The sequence below is a fragment of the Schistocerca piceifrons genome, chromosome 1 (assembly GCF_021461385.2).
Source record: "Schistocerca piceifrons isolate TAMUIC-IGC-003096 chromosome 1, iqSchPice1.1, whole genome shotgun sequence".
Classification (NCBI taxonomy): Eukaryota; Metazoa; Arthropoda; class Insecta; order Orthoptera; family Acrididae; genus Schistocerca; species Schistocerca piceifrons.
The window spans coordinates 396,092,952-396,111,532 of NC_060138.1; the positions used below are offsets into that span (position 1 = coordinate 396,092,952).

Genomic DNA, 18,581 nt, shown 5'->3' on the forward strand with positions numbered 1-18,581 from the left:
TTAGGAGACCGCTTCTGCAAAATGTGCGAGGAGATTTTTGCTGGTTGCGAGCTACCCGCCGATTTTCTAGCTGTACGTATTGGCTTTAATCCAAAGGTCACAGGTCACTGATGGGCTAAAGACGTACGTCCCATCACCGTTCTTAACACTGCTTTTAAGTTGGTGGCACGAAGTGTGGCTTCACGTCTTAAACAGGGAATGAATAAGGTACTTTGTCCCACTCAATCATGTGGCGTTTCGAATCGAACCACCTTCACCGCTGCTTCTATATACCGTGATGCTGTCTTACTCACCCACCGCCGACGCTCGAACCCCGGCTGCAATTGATCCCTAGATTTCGCCGGTGCCTCCCATAGGGTCTCCCATCCTACCTGCTGGCCGTTATGTAGCGGATGGGTTTCGGGGAGCACTTCATAAGAGTCATCCGGCACTTCTTGGATGGAGCAAATTCCACAATCATTGTGAACGGTTGCAGATCACGACCAATTCCCATCAGACGATCAGTTCGACAAGGGTGTCCCTTGTCAGTGTATTTTATCGCTTTGGCGCTGTACCCCATGCTGCGTGACATCGGACGGATGGTCGATGTTGTTCCTTTCCCAGGCGTCACCTTCCGCAGTGTGGCGTAGGCGGATGGTGTAGGTGTGTTTGTAGCAAACGCCAGGGACATCGATTCGGTTCGCCGAGTCCTCCACGTTTATGAACGAGCATCCGGTGGCATGTTAAAATCCAACAAAATGGTGCTAATCCCACTAGGACCACGATCATTGACCATCGAACGCCCATGCTACCGGATTGTAGGGGAACAACGTATCTTGGGTCTTGAGGTGACTGCCTGTCCACAGCGCATGTTAACACTCACGTGCAGGCGGATTCTCACGCGCATCAGAGGACTTTGCGTGAGTCACACTGATCAACGACTCGACCTCCATCAACGAATCCAACTGATTAATACTTACATCCTATCACGGGCATGGTATGTAGCACAACTCCTTACGCTACAGAAACAAACCAGCAGAGCCATCTCACAAACAGTATATTGCCTATTGTGGCGGCGTGCACTATTCAAAGTTGATGCACAGACTTGTACACTGCCAAAAGTCGATAGTCGCCTTGGACTCATTGACTTTCCCCACAAATGTGCGGCAATCCTGATTCACCGTATCACCACTTTGCGTGAGATTGACCCAGGTGGGACAACAGCGGTGCTTTTCGACCGTTATCGCCTACAATCGGCGCGTGCACCAGTATGCTTGACACATATTCCATTCCGGATGACGACAGGCAAGGACTATCACCTCAATCAAAGTTACATCCTAGCAGTGGCCACCGACAAGGCACGCACATCGAAGCGCCTTTACTAGGCGCTTCGAGGCCAGCTCACACCACACAAATTGGAGGACAGACGACCGTCGGTCATCTGGCACCACGCTTGGGCTAATATCAACCACGTAGCCCTTCCCACAGAAGTTTCAGCGCTATGGTATCGCGTTGTAAACAATTTAATACCCACTAATCATCGCCTGGCGGCCATCCTCCTATGGCCCTCGGCTGCTTGCGGCCGATGTGGTGACGTAGACACCAGAGAGCATCGTCTCCTATGCCCTCACGTCACAGAAGTGTGGGACCTTGCACGTGTGCTATTAACGCTGATCGGTGGGACTACACTGGACTATGTGTCAGTCGACTGGTTCCTTAACCCTGGTATTGAGACCAACCCCCGAACACGACGTAACGCAATGGTGTGTCTCTTGGGCCAAACCATTTTCACGATCTATGACCATTGCATCGCAGATGCTGTCTCTTTCATGTACTACCTTTGTAGCCAGCATCGCCTGGCGGAATCTGACCGGAAATATACCATTACTTTTGCAAGATTTCTTAAAGTTGCAATGGTTCATGGTTATCAAAAGGTGTTCCGGGCTAACTAAGGCACCTCGTATAAGAATTGCCTGAGTGTACCCCTGGATCTTTGTCACTCGGACTTTCAAACTACCCTTGACTTACCCATACCCCAGATTTGATATTGGCCTTCTGGGCATCACTAGAGTAGACTGTTCTGTGATACTGATAATATGGAAATTGGTAACATGCGAATTGTGTGAACCTTGTATGAAAAATTATTGGAAAATTGGAAAACGCATAATCTATCTTAGAGGATTATTACTTTGTTAATTCTATGGGCGATGGGATTATCTCGCCAGTTCGTTTGAGTGTGCTGCCGTCGCTGTTTTTTTTTATTTTGCCTTCATTTCTGTCTTTATTTATTTCTTTCTATTTAGTTTTTAAAATCATCACTTGCCTCACACCTGCAGAGGGAGGTGTGTTTCTGAGTAGTGTGTCGTCGCCCCCTGAGGCATAGCAGAGTATGCCTCCGCTTTTATTTTCGGTTTATGGCAATAAGTCTTGCTACTAACAACACCCTGCTTTACGTGCTGCGTCGACACTAGAGGATGGCGGCATTTTTGGAGAGGAAAAGGTAGGGCTATAGGGGAGGTAGGAGGGAAAAAAAGTGTAGTATCTGTTCTTATCAGCTTAATATCTGATACGTCCTGCATCACACGACCAGAATATTAAACTCATTTTTGGCTTCTGACGGAGTGCTAGGGGCTTGCTCCACCTCTGTAGCGGGTTGGCCCGGCATTGCAGTACCGCCGGGATCGGCCCACCTAAAATTAATTAAAACACAGCCTGAAATGGGTTAACATTCTGCAGTGATCAGATATTCCGCTGGTAGCAAAACTTGTCGTAGTTGTTGATGTGCCCAGTAGTTAGTTGCTTACACACCACGATTTCTTTTAATTAATTTAAGATTATCTTAAGTAATTTTTTTTTTTTTTTTTTTTTGCGGTTAGCCGGACCGCACTTGCAGCCGCATTACGCTAGGCTGGTAATTTATGGGGGCACAGGACAGTGCCTTCGGATGCCTCGTTAGCGTCTCTTATGGTCTGGTCACAGATAATTTTAATTAAATTGTTTGGAGTTATAACCTTAGCTCCTCGCGAACGTCGTCGTCGTCGTCGTCGCCGCCGCACGCACGCAGAATACGTGTGTACACACGCACACACACATATGCAGTAGGTGGTGGACGACGTAAGCACTCGGCTAGGTGTAGCTCGCGCCAGTATAGCTCGCACCGGCCTGACGCTGCTGTGGGGCGGCCTCACGGCTTCTCCACTGCCCTGGCAGCTAGCGGCGTTCAAATAGGAGTCGCAGTTTACTCCTCGACATGGAGGGTAGTACTGGGCTGTTGACGAGTGCTCTCGTATATTGTCGTTCCTTCCGGCACTTGCTTTTGCGATGTTTTCGACGGTCGCCTGTTGCCATATCAGCCCGCACCACCGTATGTCACTCCCTCATGTGGAACGCACACGCTGCAAGCATTTAGGCCCTGACACTGCGGTTTTTCATCTCTGGCGGTACTCCGCAAGGATACCGCCCTTCGATTGTGCCATTCCAGCACTAATCGAAGTGCTAGGTTTTCCGGCCTGTTAGGAGACCGCTTCTGCAAAATGTGCGAGGAGATTTTTGCTGGTTGCGAGCTACCCGCCGATTTTCTAGCTGTACGTATTGGCTTTAATCCAAAGGTCACAGGTCACTGATGGGCTAAAGACGTACGTCCCATCACCGTTCTTAACACTGATATTAAGTTGGTAGCACGAAGTGTGGCTTCACGTCTTAATCAGGGAATGAATAAGGTACTTTGTCCCACTCAATCATGTGGCGTTTCGAATCGAACCACCTTCACCGCTGCTTCTATATACCGTGATGCTGTCTTACTCACCCACCGCCGACGCTCGAACCCCGGCTGCAATTGATCCCTAGATTTCGCCGGTGCCTTCGATAGGGTCTCCCATCCTTACCTGCTGGCCGTTATGTAGCGGATGGGTTTCGGGGAGCACTTCATAAGAGTCATCCGGCACTTCTTGGATGGAGCAAATTCCACAATCATTGTGAACGGTTGCAGATCACGACCAATTCCCATCAGACGATCAGTTCGACAAGGGTGTCCCTTGTCAGTGTATTTTATCGCTTTGGCGCTGTACCCCATGCTGCGTGACATCGGACGGATGGTCGATGGTGTTCCTTTCCCAGGCGTCACCTTCCGCAGTGTGGCGTAGGCGGATGGTGTAGGTGTGTTTGTAGCAAACGCCAGGGACATCGATTCGGTTCGCCGAGTCCTCCACGTTTATGAACGAGCATCCGGTGCCATGTTAAAATCCAACAAAATGGTGCTAATCCCACTAGGACCACGATCATTGACCATCGAACGCCCATGCTACCGGATTGTAGGGGAACAACGTATCTTGGGTCTTGAGGTGACTGCCTGTCCACAGCGCATGTTAACACTCACGTGCAGGCGGATTCTCACGCGCATCAGAGGACTTTGCGTGAGTCACACTGATCAACGACTCGACCTCCATCAACGAATCCAACGGATTAATACTTACATCCTATCACGGGCATGGTATGTAGCACAACTCCTTACGCTACCGAAACAAACCAGCAGAGCCATCTCACAAACAGTATATTGCCTATTGTGGCGGCGTGCACTATTCAAAGTTGATGTCCCCCTGCGGGTTCGGGGGTTAGAATAGGCCCGCGGTATTCCTGCCTGTCGTAAGAGGCGACTAAAAGGAGTCTCAAACGTTTCGGCCTTCTGTGATGGTCCCCTCTCGGGTTTGACCTCCATCTATCCAAATTATTCCGAAGAGCGAGCCAATTGGGGAAGGGCACCTTACATGGTGCACTGTATCCTTCGTGCAATTAGACCTATTGCCGTCTTTCTCGTCGTTGCGATGGTGTCCCGCTCGTTTTCGATCTCATGGGCGATTACCACGCTGCACTCTGCAGTGTTTCTTTTTACTGTGACGACGACCTTGGCCATTTTTGCACCTAAGATCCAGCACGGTAGCCAGTCCGTTGTGGTGGGGTCGCCATGTACCCTCTTGGTTGTAGCCCCCTGACAACACAGGGATCGCTCTACTGATGCCTGCGCCGTTCACTCCCCACGTATGCCAAGGAGTAGATGCCCATCTCCCTGGGGCATCGGGACTCCCGGCAATGGCCATCCTGCCAGGTGGCCTTTGCTGTGGCTGGGTGGCGCCCGTGGGGAGGGCCCTTGGTCGGAGTAGGTGGCATCAGGGCGGATGACCCGCAATGAAGCATGGTACATCATCTCTTGCTGGCGGCCAGCCGTCAGCAGTCTCTAAGCGTTCCAAGGCTCAATTCAAGGCTAATGTGTATGACCCCAAATCGTTCCCCTCCCTGGCCACACCATGGGAGGAACGAAGGGCTATGGATGAGAGCGAAAGATACTCGCCCCGGTATCTCGTCTGTACCAGAGCTGACGGGGAATCTTTTATGTCCGTGAAGCCTCAGTTCTTTGTCGAGCATTTAGAGGACAAGTTTGGGGAGGTGGAGGGCTTGTCTAAAATGCGCTCTGGATCAGTACTGATACAAACGGCATCCTCCGCCCAGTCCCGCAGGTTACTTGCTTGTGACAAGTTGGGGGATGTTAACGTTTCTATTACGCCACATAAGAGTTTACATATGGTCCAGGGTGTTATTTTCCATAGGGATCTCCTTTTGCAGTCTGATGACGAGCAGCGCGCCAACTTAGAACGTAGAGGTGTTCATTTCGTCCGGCGCGTTCATCGGGGTCCGAGGGACAATCAGGTTGCTACCGGTGCCTTCATCTTGGCCTTCGAGGGTGATACGTTACCGGAAAAGGTCAAGGTGATGGTCTACCGATGTGACGTCAAGCCCTATATCCCTCCCCCGATGCGGTGCTTCAAGTGCTGGAAGTTCGGCCATATGTCTTCCCGCTGCACTTCCAGCCTCACATGTCGAGATTGCGGACGCCCGTCTCATCCCGATACTCCATGTGCCCCGCCTCCCATCTGCGTCAACTGCGGGGAGCACCATTCACCTTGCTCGCCTGCCTGCACAGTCTTTCAGAAAGAGCGCAAAATCATGGAATATAAGACCCTGGACCGGCTGACCTATACTGAGGCCAAACGGAAATATGACAGACTCCATCCTGTGAGAATGACGTCTTCGTATGCAGCTGCTACAACAACTGTGCTAGCTCCATCCGTTGCGAGACTTCCAGCCAGCTCGATAAGCAGTACGACTCCTTCTGCCCCCTTGCCCGTGGGGGGCTCTCCCCAACCGGTTGCTCCTGCACCACCTACCTCAGGAGCAACCTCCTCCCACCCGTCGGGGACGTCCGTCCCCGCTTCTCAGCCGGAGAAGCGCCTGACTTCTTCGGCTACTCTCGCCCGTCAGAGTTCCCTTGGGACGCTCCCTTCCCAGGGTTCCCCCAGCGGGAAGGATGACGGCCACCAGTGGCATAAGTCCTCACCAGCAGCCGGGCGTAGGGCTTCACGATCCTCCTCTGTCCCGGAGACTGAATCGGTGAAGCCTTCCCAGCCGGTGAAACCCAAGGTTCAGCGAGAGAAGTCCAAGAGAAAGAACTCTAAGGCTAAAGAACTTGCGGTGGCACCAACCCCACCGCACCTTTCGCGCTCTGCGTCTGAGGATGAAGTCGAGATTCTAGCGTCCGCTGAGGACCTTGATCTCGCTGGTCCCTCAGACGCCATGGATGCCTCTCGTACGGGTACTGAATCGGTGGCAGTGAGTGAACAAGCGGCGTAAATTGCCTTCCCAGTCCTTTCACGCCTTTCTCAGCCATGGACAATACCATCCTCCAGTGGAACTGCGGCGGTTTTTTCCACCATTTAGCTGAGCTGCGCCAACTTCTCAGCCTTCGCCCTTTCTTCTGCATTGCTCTCCAGGAAACTTGGTTTCCGGCGATGCGAACCCCCGCCCTCCGTGGCTATCGGGGTTATTCCAAGAACCGAGCAGCTTATGAAAGGGTGTCTGGTGGCGTCTGCATTTATGTCCTTCACACTCTGCACAGCGAGTCTGTCCCTCTCCAGACGCCTTTAGAGGCTGTCGCTGTACGCGTGTGGACGCCACAGGCTGTTACCGTCTGCAGTCTTTACATTCCACCGGATGGTGATGTCTCGCAGCATGTCCTGGCTGCACTGGTCGCCCAATTGCCGCCACCTTTCTTGCTATTGGGCGACTTCAACGCTCATAACCCTCTGTGGGGTGGGTCAGTGGCAACAGGTCGAGGCGCCGTCGTTGAGCATTTATTGTCGCAGCTCGATCTCTCGCTGTTAAATGATGGTGCCTTCACACACTTCAGTGTGGCGCATGGCACCTACTCCGCCATTGACCTTTCAATCTGTAGCCATAGCCTCTTACCGTCTGTCCAATGGAGTGTGCATGACGACCTGTGTGGTAGTGACCATTTTCCGGTCTTTTTGTCACTACCACAGCGCCCCTCTTCTGGGCGCCCTAGCAGATGGGCTATGAATAAGGCTGACTGGGACTTGTTCTCCTCCACTGCCGCTTTTGAGCCTCTCTCTACCGATGACATTGATGCGGTGGTTCAATCGGTCACCACCGGCATCGTTACTGCCGCCGAATCTGCCATTCCCCATTCCTGTGGGTCCCCTCGGCGGAAGGCTGTGCCTTGGTGGTCGCCTGAGATCGCTGAAGCGATTAAAGATCGCCGGCGGGCGCTCCAGCGTCACAAGCGACACCCCTCCCTCGACCACCTTATCGCCTTCAAACGGCTGCGTGCGCGGGCCCGCCTCCTTATCCGCCAAGGCAAGAAGGAGTGCTGGGAGCGGTATGTGTCCACCATTGGCCTCCATGTCACTCCCTCGCAGGTCTGGGCCAAGATTCGACGCGTCTACGGCTATCGGCCACCTGCCAGCGTCCCTGCGCTCTCACTGAATGGAGCAGTTTGTACTGACTCCGACGTCATTGCCAATCGCTTAGCAGAGCATTTTGCTATGAGTTCCGCTTCTGCGGATTACCCCCAGGCCTTCCGCTCCATTAAAGAGCGGATGGAACGTCGGAGCCTTTCGTTTCGCACCAACCACACAGAATCTTACAATGCTCCATTTAGTGACTGGGAATTTCGCAGTGCCCTCGCTGCTTGCCCTGATACCGCTCCTGGGCCAGATGGCATCCACTGTCAGATGCTGAAACACCTTTCAGTGGACTGCCAGCGGCGCCTTCTCGATCTTTACAACCGTCTTTGGGTCGAGGGGGAGTTTCCGTCGCAATGGCGGGAAGGCATTGTCATCCCCGTTTTGAAACCTGGAAAGAACCCTCTGGAGGTGGACAGCTACCGTCCCATTAGCCTCACCAACGTTCTTTGCAAGTTGCTTGAACGGATGGTGAGCCGGCGCTTGCATTGGTTACTGGAGTCTCGGGGCCTTCTGGCTCCGTCTCAGGGTGGGTTCCGTAAAGGCCGCTCCGCCACCGACAATCTGGTGAGCCTGGAGTCGGCCATCCGTACTGCCTTTTCCCGCCGTCAGCACCTGGTCGCTGTCTTTTTCGACATGCGGAAGGCGTACGATACGACGTGGCGTCATCACATTCTTTCTACGCTCCATGGATGGGGTCTTCGGGGTCCTCTGCCGATTTTTATCCGCAATTTTCTGTCGTGTCGTACCTTCCGCGTGCAAGTCGCGGCCTCGTATAGTTCCTCCCACGTCCAGGAGAACGGTGTGCCACAGGGCTCTGTTTTAAGTGTCTGTCTGTTTTTAATAGCCATTAACGGGCTTGCTGCGGCCGTGGGAAATTCTGTCTCCGCTTCCCTGTATGCTGACGACTTCTGCCTTTATTACAGCTCTACTGGCATTGCAGCTGTTGAACGTCAGCTACAGGGCGCTATCCGTAGGGCGCAGTCTTGGGCTGTAGCGCATGGGTTTCAGTTTTCGGCAGCCAAGACCTGCGTTATGCATTTCTGCCGGTGCCGAACAGTCCATCCTGAGCCGCGGCTTTATCTTGCCGACGAACTCCTTGCTGTGGTGGAGACCCACAGGTTTTTGGGGGTGGTTTTCGATGCCCGGTTGACTTGGCTGCCTCATATCCGGCAGCTGAAACAGATGTGTTGGCGGCATCTAAACGCTCTGCGATGCTTGAGCAACACCCACTGGGGCGCCGACCGCTCTACACTGTTGCGGCTCTACCAGGCGTTAATCCAGTCCCGTCTGGATTATGGGAGCCTGGCTTATGGCTCAGCATCCCCATCTGCGTTACGGGTGCTGGACCCGATTCTCCACAGCGGGATACGCCTTGCCACTGGTGCTTTCCGCACCAGCCCTGTGGACAGCGTACTAGTGGAGGCAGGTGTACCTCCGCTGCGGTTCCGACGCCAACGTTTGCTGGCCGCTTATGCTGCCCATGTTCTAAGCTCGCCCGGGCATCCAAATTATCGTCTCCTGTTCCCGCGATCGGTCGTCCATCTGCCAGATCGTCGGCCCCGGTCTGGTTGTACAATAGCGGTCCGCGTCAAAGAGCTTCTCTCTGGGCTTCAGGTTTTCACTGTTCCACCTACTTTCCGGGCTACTTTGCATACACCCCCATGGTGTGTTCGTCGCCCTTGCCTTCGGCTGGACCTGGCACAGGGCCCTAAGGACTCAGTCCCTCCAGAGGCCTTCCGCCGCCGCTTTTATTCCATCCTGGCCACGTATCAGGGCTCTGGTATTGTCTACACTGACGGTTCGATGGTTGCTGGTCGTGTCGGGTATGCGCTCACTCTAGGGGACCGTTCCGAACAACGTTCCTTGCCGGATGGCTGCAGCGTTTACACTGCTGAACTGGTCGCCATCTTTCGTGCCCTAGAGTATATCCGCTCCTGCTCAGGTGAGTCCTTCGTTATCTGTAGCGATTCCCTGAGCAGTTTACGAGCTCTCGACCAGTGTTTCCCTCGTTCTCGTTTGGTGATGGCTATCCACGAGTCTCTGCATACTCTCGCCTGTTGCGGCCGCTCTGTGGTCTTTGTGTGGACCCCCGGTCATGTCGGTATCCCGGGTAACGAACATGTTGACCGCCTGGCGAAAGAGGCCACCAGCAAGCCATCTCTGGACCTTGGCCTCCCTGAGACTGATTTGCGGGCAGTCTTCCGCCGCAAAATCTTGGCGCTATGGGACGAGGAATGGCGCGAACTGACAATGTCCAATAAACTCCGTGCTGTCAAGGAGACGACGGCTGTGTGGCGGTCATCCCTGCGAGCCACTCGCAGGGACTCGGTAGTTCTTTGCCGGCTCTGCATTGGCCACTCCCGGCTGACACACAGTTATTTACTGCGCAGGGAGGACCCTCCTGTATGTCGCTGCGGGGCGGCTTTGACAGTGGCCCACATTCTGTTGGCCTGCCCCCTTTTAGCTGTGGTCAGGCAGACATTTGCGCTGCCTGATATGCTCCCTGCCCTTTTAACAGACGACTCCACTATGGCTGACTTAGTTTTACGTTTTATTCGGGCAGGGGGATTTTATCATTTAATCTGAGTGTTTCTGTTTTATTTTTGTTTTGTGTTGATTCTGGCCTTTGGCCTATGATTTTACACTGATTTTTTAATGTGTTTCTAAGTGGTTGGCTTTTCCTTTTTTATTTCTATGGTCGGCCAATCACCGTCATTCTCTATGTGGTTTTCGTTCGTTTTGTCTTGTCTTTGTCTCAGTCTCTCTGTTCTGTATCGTCTGTGATCTCTTCTGTTCCTCGTTTTTGTTCTCTGTGGGTGTTCTTTGTCTTTGGAAAAAGGGACCGATGACCATAGTAGTCTGGTCCCTTTAATCCCCCAACCAACCAACCAACCAAAGTTGATGCACAGACTTGTACACTGCCAAAAGTCGATAGTCGCCTTGGACTCATTGACTTTCCCCACAAATGTGCGGCAATCCTGATTCACCGTATCGCCACTTTGCGTGAGATTGACCCAGGTGGGACAACAGCGGTGCTTTTCGACCGTTATCGCCTACAATCGGCGCGTGCACCAGTATGCTTGACACATATTCCATTCCGGATGACGACAGTCAAGGACTATCACCTCAATCAAAGTTACATCCTAGCAGTGGCCACCGACAAGGCACGCACATCGAAGCGCCTTTACTAGGCGCTTCGAGGCCAGCTCACACCACACAAATTGGAGGACAGACGACCGTCGGTCATCTGGCACCACGCTTGGGCTAATATCAACCACCTAGCCCTTCCCACAGAAGTTTCAGCGCTATGGTATCGCGTTGTAAACAATTTAATACCCACTAATCATCGCCTGGCGGCCATCCTCCTATGGCCCTCGGCTGCTTGCGGCCGATGTGGTGACGTAGACACCAGAGAGCATCGTCTCCTATGCCCTCACGTCACAGAAGTGTGGGACCTTGCACGTGTGCTATTAACGCTGATCGGTGGGACTACACTGGACTATGTGTCAGTCGACTGGTTCCTTAACCCTGGTATTCAGACCAACCCCCGAACACGACGTAACGCAATGGTGTGTCTCTTGGGCCAAACCATTTTCACGATCTATGACCTTTGCCTCGCAGATGCTGTCTCTTTCATGGACTACCTTTGGAGCCAGCATCGCCTGGCGGAATCTGACCGGAAATATACCATTACTTTTGCAAGATTTCTTAAAGTTGCAATGGTTCATGGTTATCAAAAGGTGTTCCGGGCTAACTAAGGCACCTCGTATAAGAATTGCCTGAGTGTACCCCTGGATCTTTGTCACTCGGACTTTCAAACTACCCTTGACTTACCCATACCCCAGATTTGATATTGGCCTTCTGGGCATCACTAGAGTAGACTGTTCTGTGATACTGATAATATGGAAATTGGTAACATGCGAATTGTGTGAACCTTGTATGAAAAATTATTGGAAAATTGGAAAACGCATAATCTATCTTAGAGGATTATTACTTTGTTAATTCTATGGGCGATGGGATTATCTCGCCAGTTCGTTTGAGTGTGCTGCGTCGCTGTTTTTTTTTATTTTGCCTTCATTTCTGTCTTTATTTATTTCTTTCTATTTAGTTTTTAAAATCATCACTTGCCTCACACCTGCAAAGGGAGGTGTGTTTCTGAGTAGTGTGTCGTCGCCCCCTGAGGCATAGCAGAGTATGCCTCCGCTTTTATTTTCGGTTTATGGCAATAAGTCTTGCTACTAACAACACCCTGCTTTACGTGCTGCGTCGACACTAGAGGATGGCGGCATTTTTGGAGAGGAAAAGGTAGGGCTATAAGGGAGGTAGGAGGGAAAAAAAGTGTAGTATCTGTTCTTATCAGCTTAATATCTGATACGTCCTGCATCACACGACCAGAATATTAAACTCATTTTTGGCTTCTGACGGAGTGCTAGGGGCTTGCTCCACCTCTGTAGCGGGTTGGCCCGGCATTGCAGTACCGCCGGGATCGGCCCACCTAAAATTAATTAAAACACAGCCTGAAATGGGTTAACATTCTGCAGTGATCAGACATTCCGCTGGTAGCAAAACTTGTCGTAGTTGTTGATGTGCCCAGTAGTTAGTTGCTTACACACCACGATTTCTTTTAATTAATTTAAGATTATCTTAAGTAATTTTTTTTTTTTTTGCGGTTAGCCGGACCGCACTTGCAGCCGCATTACGCTAGGCTGGTAATTTATGGAGGCACAGGACAGTGCCTTCGGATGCCTCGTTAGCGTCTCTTATGGTCTGGTCACAGATAATTTTAATTAAATTGTTTGGAGTTATAACCTTAGCTCCTCGCGAACGTCGTCGTCGTCGCCGCCGCACGCACGCAGAATACGTGTGTACACACGCACACACACATATGCAGTAGGTGGTGGACGACGTAAGCACTCGGCTAGGTGTAGCTCGCGCCAGTATAGCTCGCACCGGCCTGACGCTGCTGTGGGGCGGCCTCACGGCTTCTCCACTGCCCTGGCAGCTAGCGGCGTTCAAATAGAAGTCGCAGTTTACTCCTCGACATGGAGGGTAGTACTGGGCTGTTGACGAGTGCTCTCGTATATTGTCGTTCCTTCCGGCACTTGCTTTTGCGATGTTTTCGACGGTCGCCTGTTGCCATATCAGCCCGCACCACCGTATGTCACTCCCTCATGTGGAACGCACACGCTGCAAGCATTTAGGCCCTGACACTGCGGTTTTTCATCTCTGGCGGTACTCCGCAAGGATACCGCCCTTCGATTGTGCCATTCCAGCACTAATCGAAGTGCTAGGTTTTCCGGCCTGTTAGGAGACCGCTTCTGCAAAATGTGCGAGGAGATTTTTGCTGGTTGCGAGCTACCCGCCGATTTTCTAGCTGTACGTATTGGCTTTAATCCAAAGGTCACAGGTCACTGATGGGCTAAAGACATACGTCCCATCACCGTTCTTAACACTGATTATAAGTTGGTGGCACGAAGTGTGGCTTCACGTCTTAAACAGGGAATGAATAAGGTACTTTGTCCCACTCAATCATGTGGCGTTTCGAATCGAACCACTTTCACCGCTGCTTCTATATACCGTGATGCTGTCTTACTCACCCACCGCCGACGCTCGAACCCCGGCTGCAATTGATCCCTAGATTTCGCCGGTGCCTCCGATAGGGTCTCCCATCCTACCTGCTGGCCGTTATGTAGCGGATGGGTTTCGGGGAGCACTTCATAAGAGTCATCCGGCACTTCTTGGATGGAGCAAATTCCACAATCATTGTGAACGGTTGCAGATCACGACCAATTCCCATCAGACGATCAGTTCGACAAGGGTGTCCCTTGTCAGTGTATTTTATCGCTTTGGCGCTGTACCCCATGCTGCGTGACATCGGACGGATGGTCGATGGTGTTCCTTTCCCAGGCGTCACCTTCCGCAGTGTGGCGTAGGCGGATGGTGTAGGTGTGTTTGTAGCAAACGCCAGGGACATCGATTCGGTTCGCCGAGTCCTCCACGTTTATGAACGAGCATCCGGTGCCATGTTAAAATCCAACAAAATGGTGCTAATCCCACTAGGACCACGATCATTGACCATCGAACGCCCATGCTACCGGATTGTAGGGGAACAACGTATCTTGGGTCTTGAGGTGACTGCCTGTCCACAGCGCATGTTAACACTCACGTGCAGGCGGATTCTGACGCGCATCAGAGGACTTTGCGTGAGTCACACTGATCAACGACTCGACCTCCATCAACGAATCCAACTGATTAATACTTACATCCTATCACGGGCATGGTATGTAGCACAACTCCTTACGCTACCGAAACAAACCAGCAGAGCCATCTCACAAACAGTATATTGCCTATTGTGGCGGCGTGCACTATTCAAAGTTGATGCACAGACTTGTACACTGCCAAAAGTCGATAGTCGCCTTGGACTCATTGACTTTCCCCACAAATGTGCGGCAATCCTGATTCACCGTATCGCCACTTTGCGTGAGATTGACCCAGGTGGGACAACAGCGGTGCTTTTCGATCGTTATCGCCTACAATCGGCGCGTGCACCAGTATGCTTGACACATATTCCATTCCGGATGACGACAGTCAAGGACTATCACCTCAATCAAAGTTACATCCTAGCAGTGGCCACCGACAAGGCACGCACATCGAAGCGCCTTTACTAGGCGCTTCGATGCCAGCTCACACCACACAAATTGGAGGACAGACGACCGTCGGTCATCTGGCACCACGCTTGGGCTAATATCAACCACCTAGCCCTTCCCACAGAAGTTTCAGCGCTATGGTATCGCGTTGTAAACAATTTAATACCCACTAATCATCGCCTGGCGGCCATCCTCCTATGGCCCTCGGCTGCTTGCGGCCGATGTGGTGACGTAGACACCAGAGAGCATCGTCTCCTATGCCCTCACGTCACAGAAGTGTGGGACCTTGCACGTGTGCTATTAACGCTGACCGGTGGGACTACACTGGACTATGTGTCAGTCGACTGGTTCCTTAAGCCTGGTATTCAGACCAACCCCCGAACACGACGTAACGCAATGGTGTGTCTCTTGGGCCAAACCATTTTCACGATCTATGACCTTTGCCTCGCAGATGCTGTCTCTTTCATGGACTACCTTTGGAGCCAGCATCGCCTGGCGGAATCTGACCGGAAATATACCATTACTTTTGCAAGATTTCTTAAAGTTGCAATGGTTCATGGTTATCAAAAGGTGTTCCGGGCTAACTAAGGCACCTCGTATAAGAATTGCCTGAGTGTACCCCTGGATCTTTGTCACTCGGACTTTCAAACTACCCTTGACTTACCCATACCCCAGATTTGATATTGGCCTTCTGGGCATCACTAGAGTAGACTGTTCTGTGATACTGATAATATGGAAATTGGTAACATGCGAATTGTGTGAACCTTGTATGAAAAATTATTGGAAAATTGGAAAACGCATAATCTATCTTAGAGGATTATTACTTTGTTAATTCTATGGGCGATGGGATTATCTCGCCAGTTCGTTTGAGTGTGCTGCGTCGCTGTTTTTTTTTATTTTGCCTTCATTTCTGTCTTTATTTATTTCTTTCTATTTAGTTTTTAAAATCATCACTTGCCTCACACCTGCAAAGGGAGGTGTGTTTCTGAGTAGTGTGTCGTCGCCCCCTGAGGCATAGCAGAGTATGCCTCCGCTTTTATTTTCGGTTTATGGCAATAAGTCTTGCTACTAACAACACCCTGCTTTACGTGCTGCGTCGACACTAGAGGATGGCGGCATTTTTGGAGAGGAAAAGGTAGGGCTATAGGGGAGGTAGGAGGGAAAAAAAGTGTAGTATCTGTTCTTATCAGCTTAATATCTGATACGTCCTGCATCACACGACCAGAATATTAAACTCATTTTTGGCTTCTGACGGAGTGCTAGGGGCTTGCTCCACCTCTGTAGCGGGTTGGCCCGGCATTGCAGTACCGCCGGGATCGGCCCACCTAAAATTAATTAAAACACAGCCTGAAATGGGTTAACATTCTGCAGTGATCAGATATTCCGCTGGTAGCAAAACTTGTCGTAGTTGTTGATGTGCCCAGTAGTTAGTTGCTTACACACCACGATTTCTTTTAATTAATTTAAGATTATCTTAAGTAATTTTTTTTTTTTTTTTTTTTTTTTTGCGGTTAGCCGGACCGCACTTGCAGCCGCATTACGCTAGGCTGGTAATTTATGGGGGCACAGGACAGTGCCTTCGGATGCCTCGTTAGCGTCTCTTATGGTCTGGTCACAGATAATTTTAATTAAATTGTTTGGAGTTATAACCTTAGCTCCTCGCGAACGTCGTCGTCGTCGTCGCCGCCGCACGCACGCAGAATACGTGTGTACACACGCACACACACATATGCAGTAACCCCCTGCGGGTTCGGGGGTAAGAATGGGCCCGCGGTATTCCTGCCTGTCGTAAGAGGCGACTAAAAGGAGTCTCAAACGTTTCGGCCTTCTGTGATGGTCCCCTCTTGGGTTTGACCTCCTTTTTTCTTCCAAATTTCCGTCGTCAGTGCGTGCCATTTGGGGAAGGACACCTTACGTGGTGTTTTTGTATTGGTCCATCATGCTCCACCATCTTGCATGTTACCTATTGTCGTGTGGGGGGGACTACGCCCAACATCTTCTGGGTGGTCTCCTCCTCGCCTTGTGCGCACTCTTCTTCTTAGCGCCTACGACAACTGTGGACCCTTTAAACACCTAAAATCCAGCACGGTAGCCAGTCCGTTGTGGTGGGGTCGTCATGTACCCTCTTGGTGGTAGCCCCCTGACCACGCAGGGATCGCACTACAGATGCCTGAGCTGTTTCCTCCCCATGCATGCCAAGGAGTATGTGCCCATCTTGTCTGGGGCACGGGGACTCCGGGCAACGGGATATCGGCCAGGTACCCGTTGCTTTGGCTGGGTGGCGCCCTTGGGGAGAGCCCTCGTTCGGAGTAGGTGGCATCTGGGCGGATGTGGCGCAATGAAGCGCAATAAATCACATCAAGCTGGTGGTCGCACGGCCACCAGCGTCTCTAAGCGAGGTAGAGTCGACTTCGATGCTGCGCAGTATGGCCCTCAGACGTTCCCCTCGTTGGCTGCGCCATGGGAGGGACGCCGATCTAGTGCCAAGCGGGAGCCTTACGTGCCACAATACCTTGTCTGCAGCAGGACTGATGGTGACTCCTTTCTTCCGACGAAGCCTATGTTTTTTGTGGAACACCTGGAGGTTAAGTTTGGGGAAGTGGCGGGGTTGTCAAAAATGAGGAATGGGTCCATCCTCCTCAAGACGTCCTCCCCAGCCCAGTCACGAGCGTTGCTCTTGTGTGATAAGCTGGGTGACGTCCCTGTTACCGTCACTCCCCACAGTAGCTTAAATATGGTCCAGGGGATTATTTACCATCGTGACCTCTTGTTACAATCCGATGACGAGCTGAGAGCCGACTTGGAACGACGTGGTGTGCATTTTGTCCGTCGTGTCCATCGAGGACCCAAGACAAACAGGGTGGCTACCGGTGCCTTTATCTTGGCCTTCGAGGGTGATGTCTTGCCCGAGAAGGTCAAGGTAATGGTTTACCGTTGCGACGTGAAGCCATACGTCCCTCCCCCGATGCGGTGCTTCCAGTGCTGGAAGTTTGGGCATATGTCCTCCCGTTGCCCATCCAGCGCTACATGTCGAGATTGCGGACGCCCGTCTCATCCCGATTCTCCATGTGCGCCCCCGCCTGTATGTGTCAACTGTGGGGAGCACCACTCTCCATGCTCGCCGGATTGCCCCGTTCTTCATAAGGAGCGGAAGATCATGGAATTTAAGACCCTGGACCGGCTTACTTATCGAGAGGCTAAACAGAAATATGACAGGTTGTATCCTGCTTCCCTTCGAACATCTTATGCTGCAGCCACGTTATCGTCGCCCGCACGAGCGACGGTTGTCGCTTCATCTGTGCCGCCTTCAGTGGGCCCTCGGGGCCATGTATCCCTGTCTGCCCCCCTCGTGCCTGGGGGCAAGCCTTCCTCTCTTGCCCCCTTAGCAGTTGGGGGCAAACCCTCTTCTGTCGCTCCCCCCAAGCTTACTTCGGGAGTGACATCTGCTCCACAACCGGGAGGCTCGATTCCTCCCCCTCCTTCTCCGGCGGCGTTGCCTCCGCCGGTTCCTCTCTCACGGAAGGGGTCCCTCGGGGCTCTCCCTTCCTCCGTTTCTTCTCCTTCCCAGCCAGATGTCAGCCAGTGGCTGAAGGTTCCGCCACCTGCTGGTCGTAGGGCTTCTGCGTCGTCGTCAGCCTCTGACGCTCCTTCAGAGAAGCTCTCCCAGCCCTCTCACCCTAAGGGCAGACGCGAGAAGAAGGAACGGAATGTGTCCAAGAAGAAGGACGTTCCGGCGGTTTCAGCACCGCCTGCTGTACATAGTCCTGGCTCCGGGGATGAGGTGGAGATCCTCGCCTCTGCCGCGGATCTCGCCCTCACGGAACCCTTGGGGGCCTCTCCTATGGACTCCGCTGACTCTCCCCCAGTGGCGGCGGTTGGCTCTGAAGCGCTGTCTGCCTCTTAGTCGCATTCACGCCCTCCCAGTCCCTTCCTGCTTCCATTCTCCAATGGAACTGCGGCGGTTATTTCCGCCACCTGCCAGAGCTCCGGATGCTTCTGAGTGATTCCCCTGTTCTCTGCATTGCTCTGCAGGAAACTTGGTTTCCTGCACTGCGGACCCCCGCCCTTCGCGGTTATCGGGGATACTATAAGAACCGTGCTGCCTGTCAACGAGCGTCAGGTGGGGTTTGCCTCTTTGTTC

The 18,581-nt window shown here is 52.2% G+C and overlaps 3 pseudogenes; all 3 read left to right on the forward strand.

Moving 5' to 3' along the window:
• Nucleotides 1-2,461: 2,461 nt before the first annotated feature.
• Nucleotides 2,462-2,674, forward strand: LOC124719570 (annotated as a pseudogene).
• A 9,406-nt stretch (nucleotides 2,675-12,080) lies between these two features.
• LOC124719415 lies at nucleotides 12,081-12,293 on the forward strand (annotated as a pseudogene).
• A 3,264-nt stretch (nucleotides 12,294-15,557) lies between these two features.
• Nucleotides 15,558-15,770, forward strand: LOC124719581 (annotated as a pseudogene).
• Nucleotides 15,771-18,581: the final 2,811 nt, after the last annotated feature.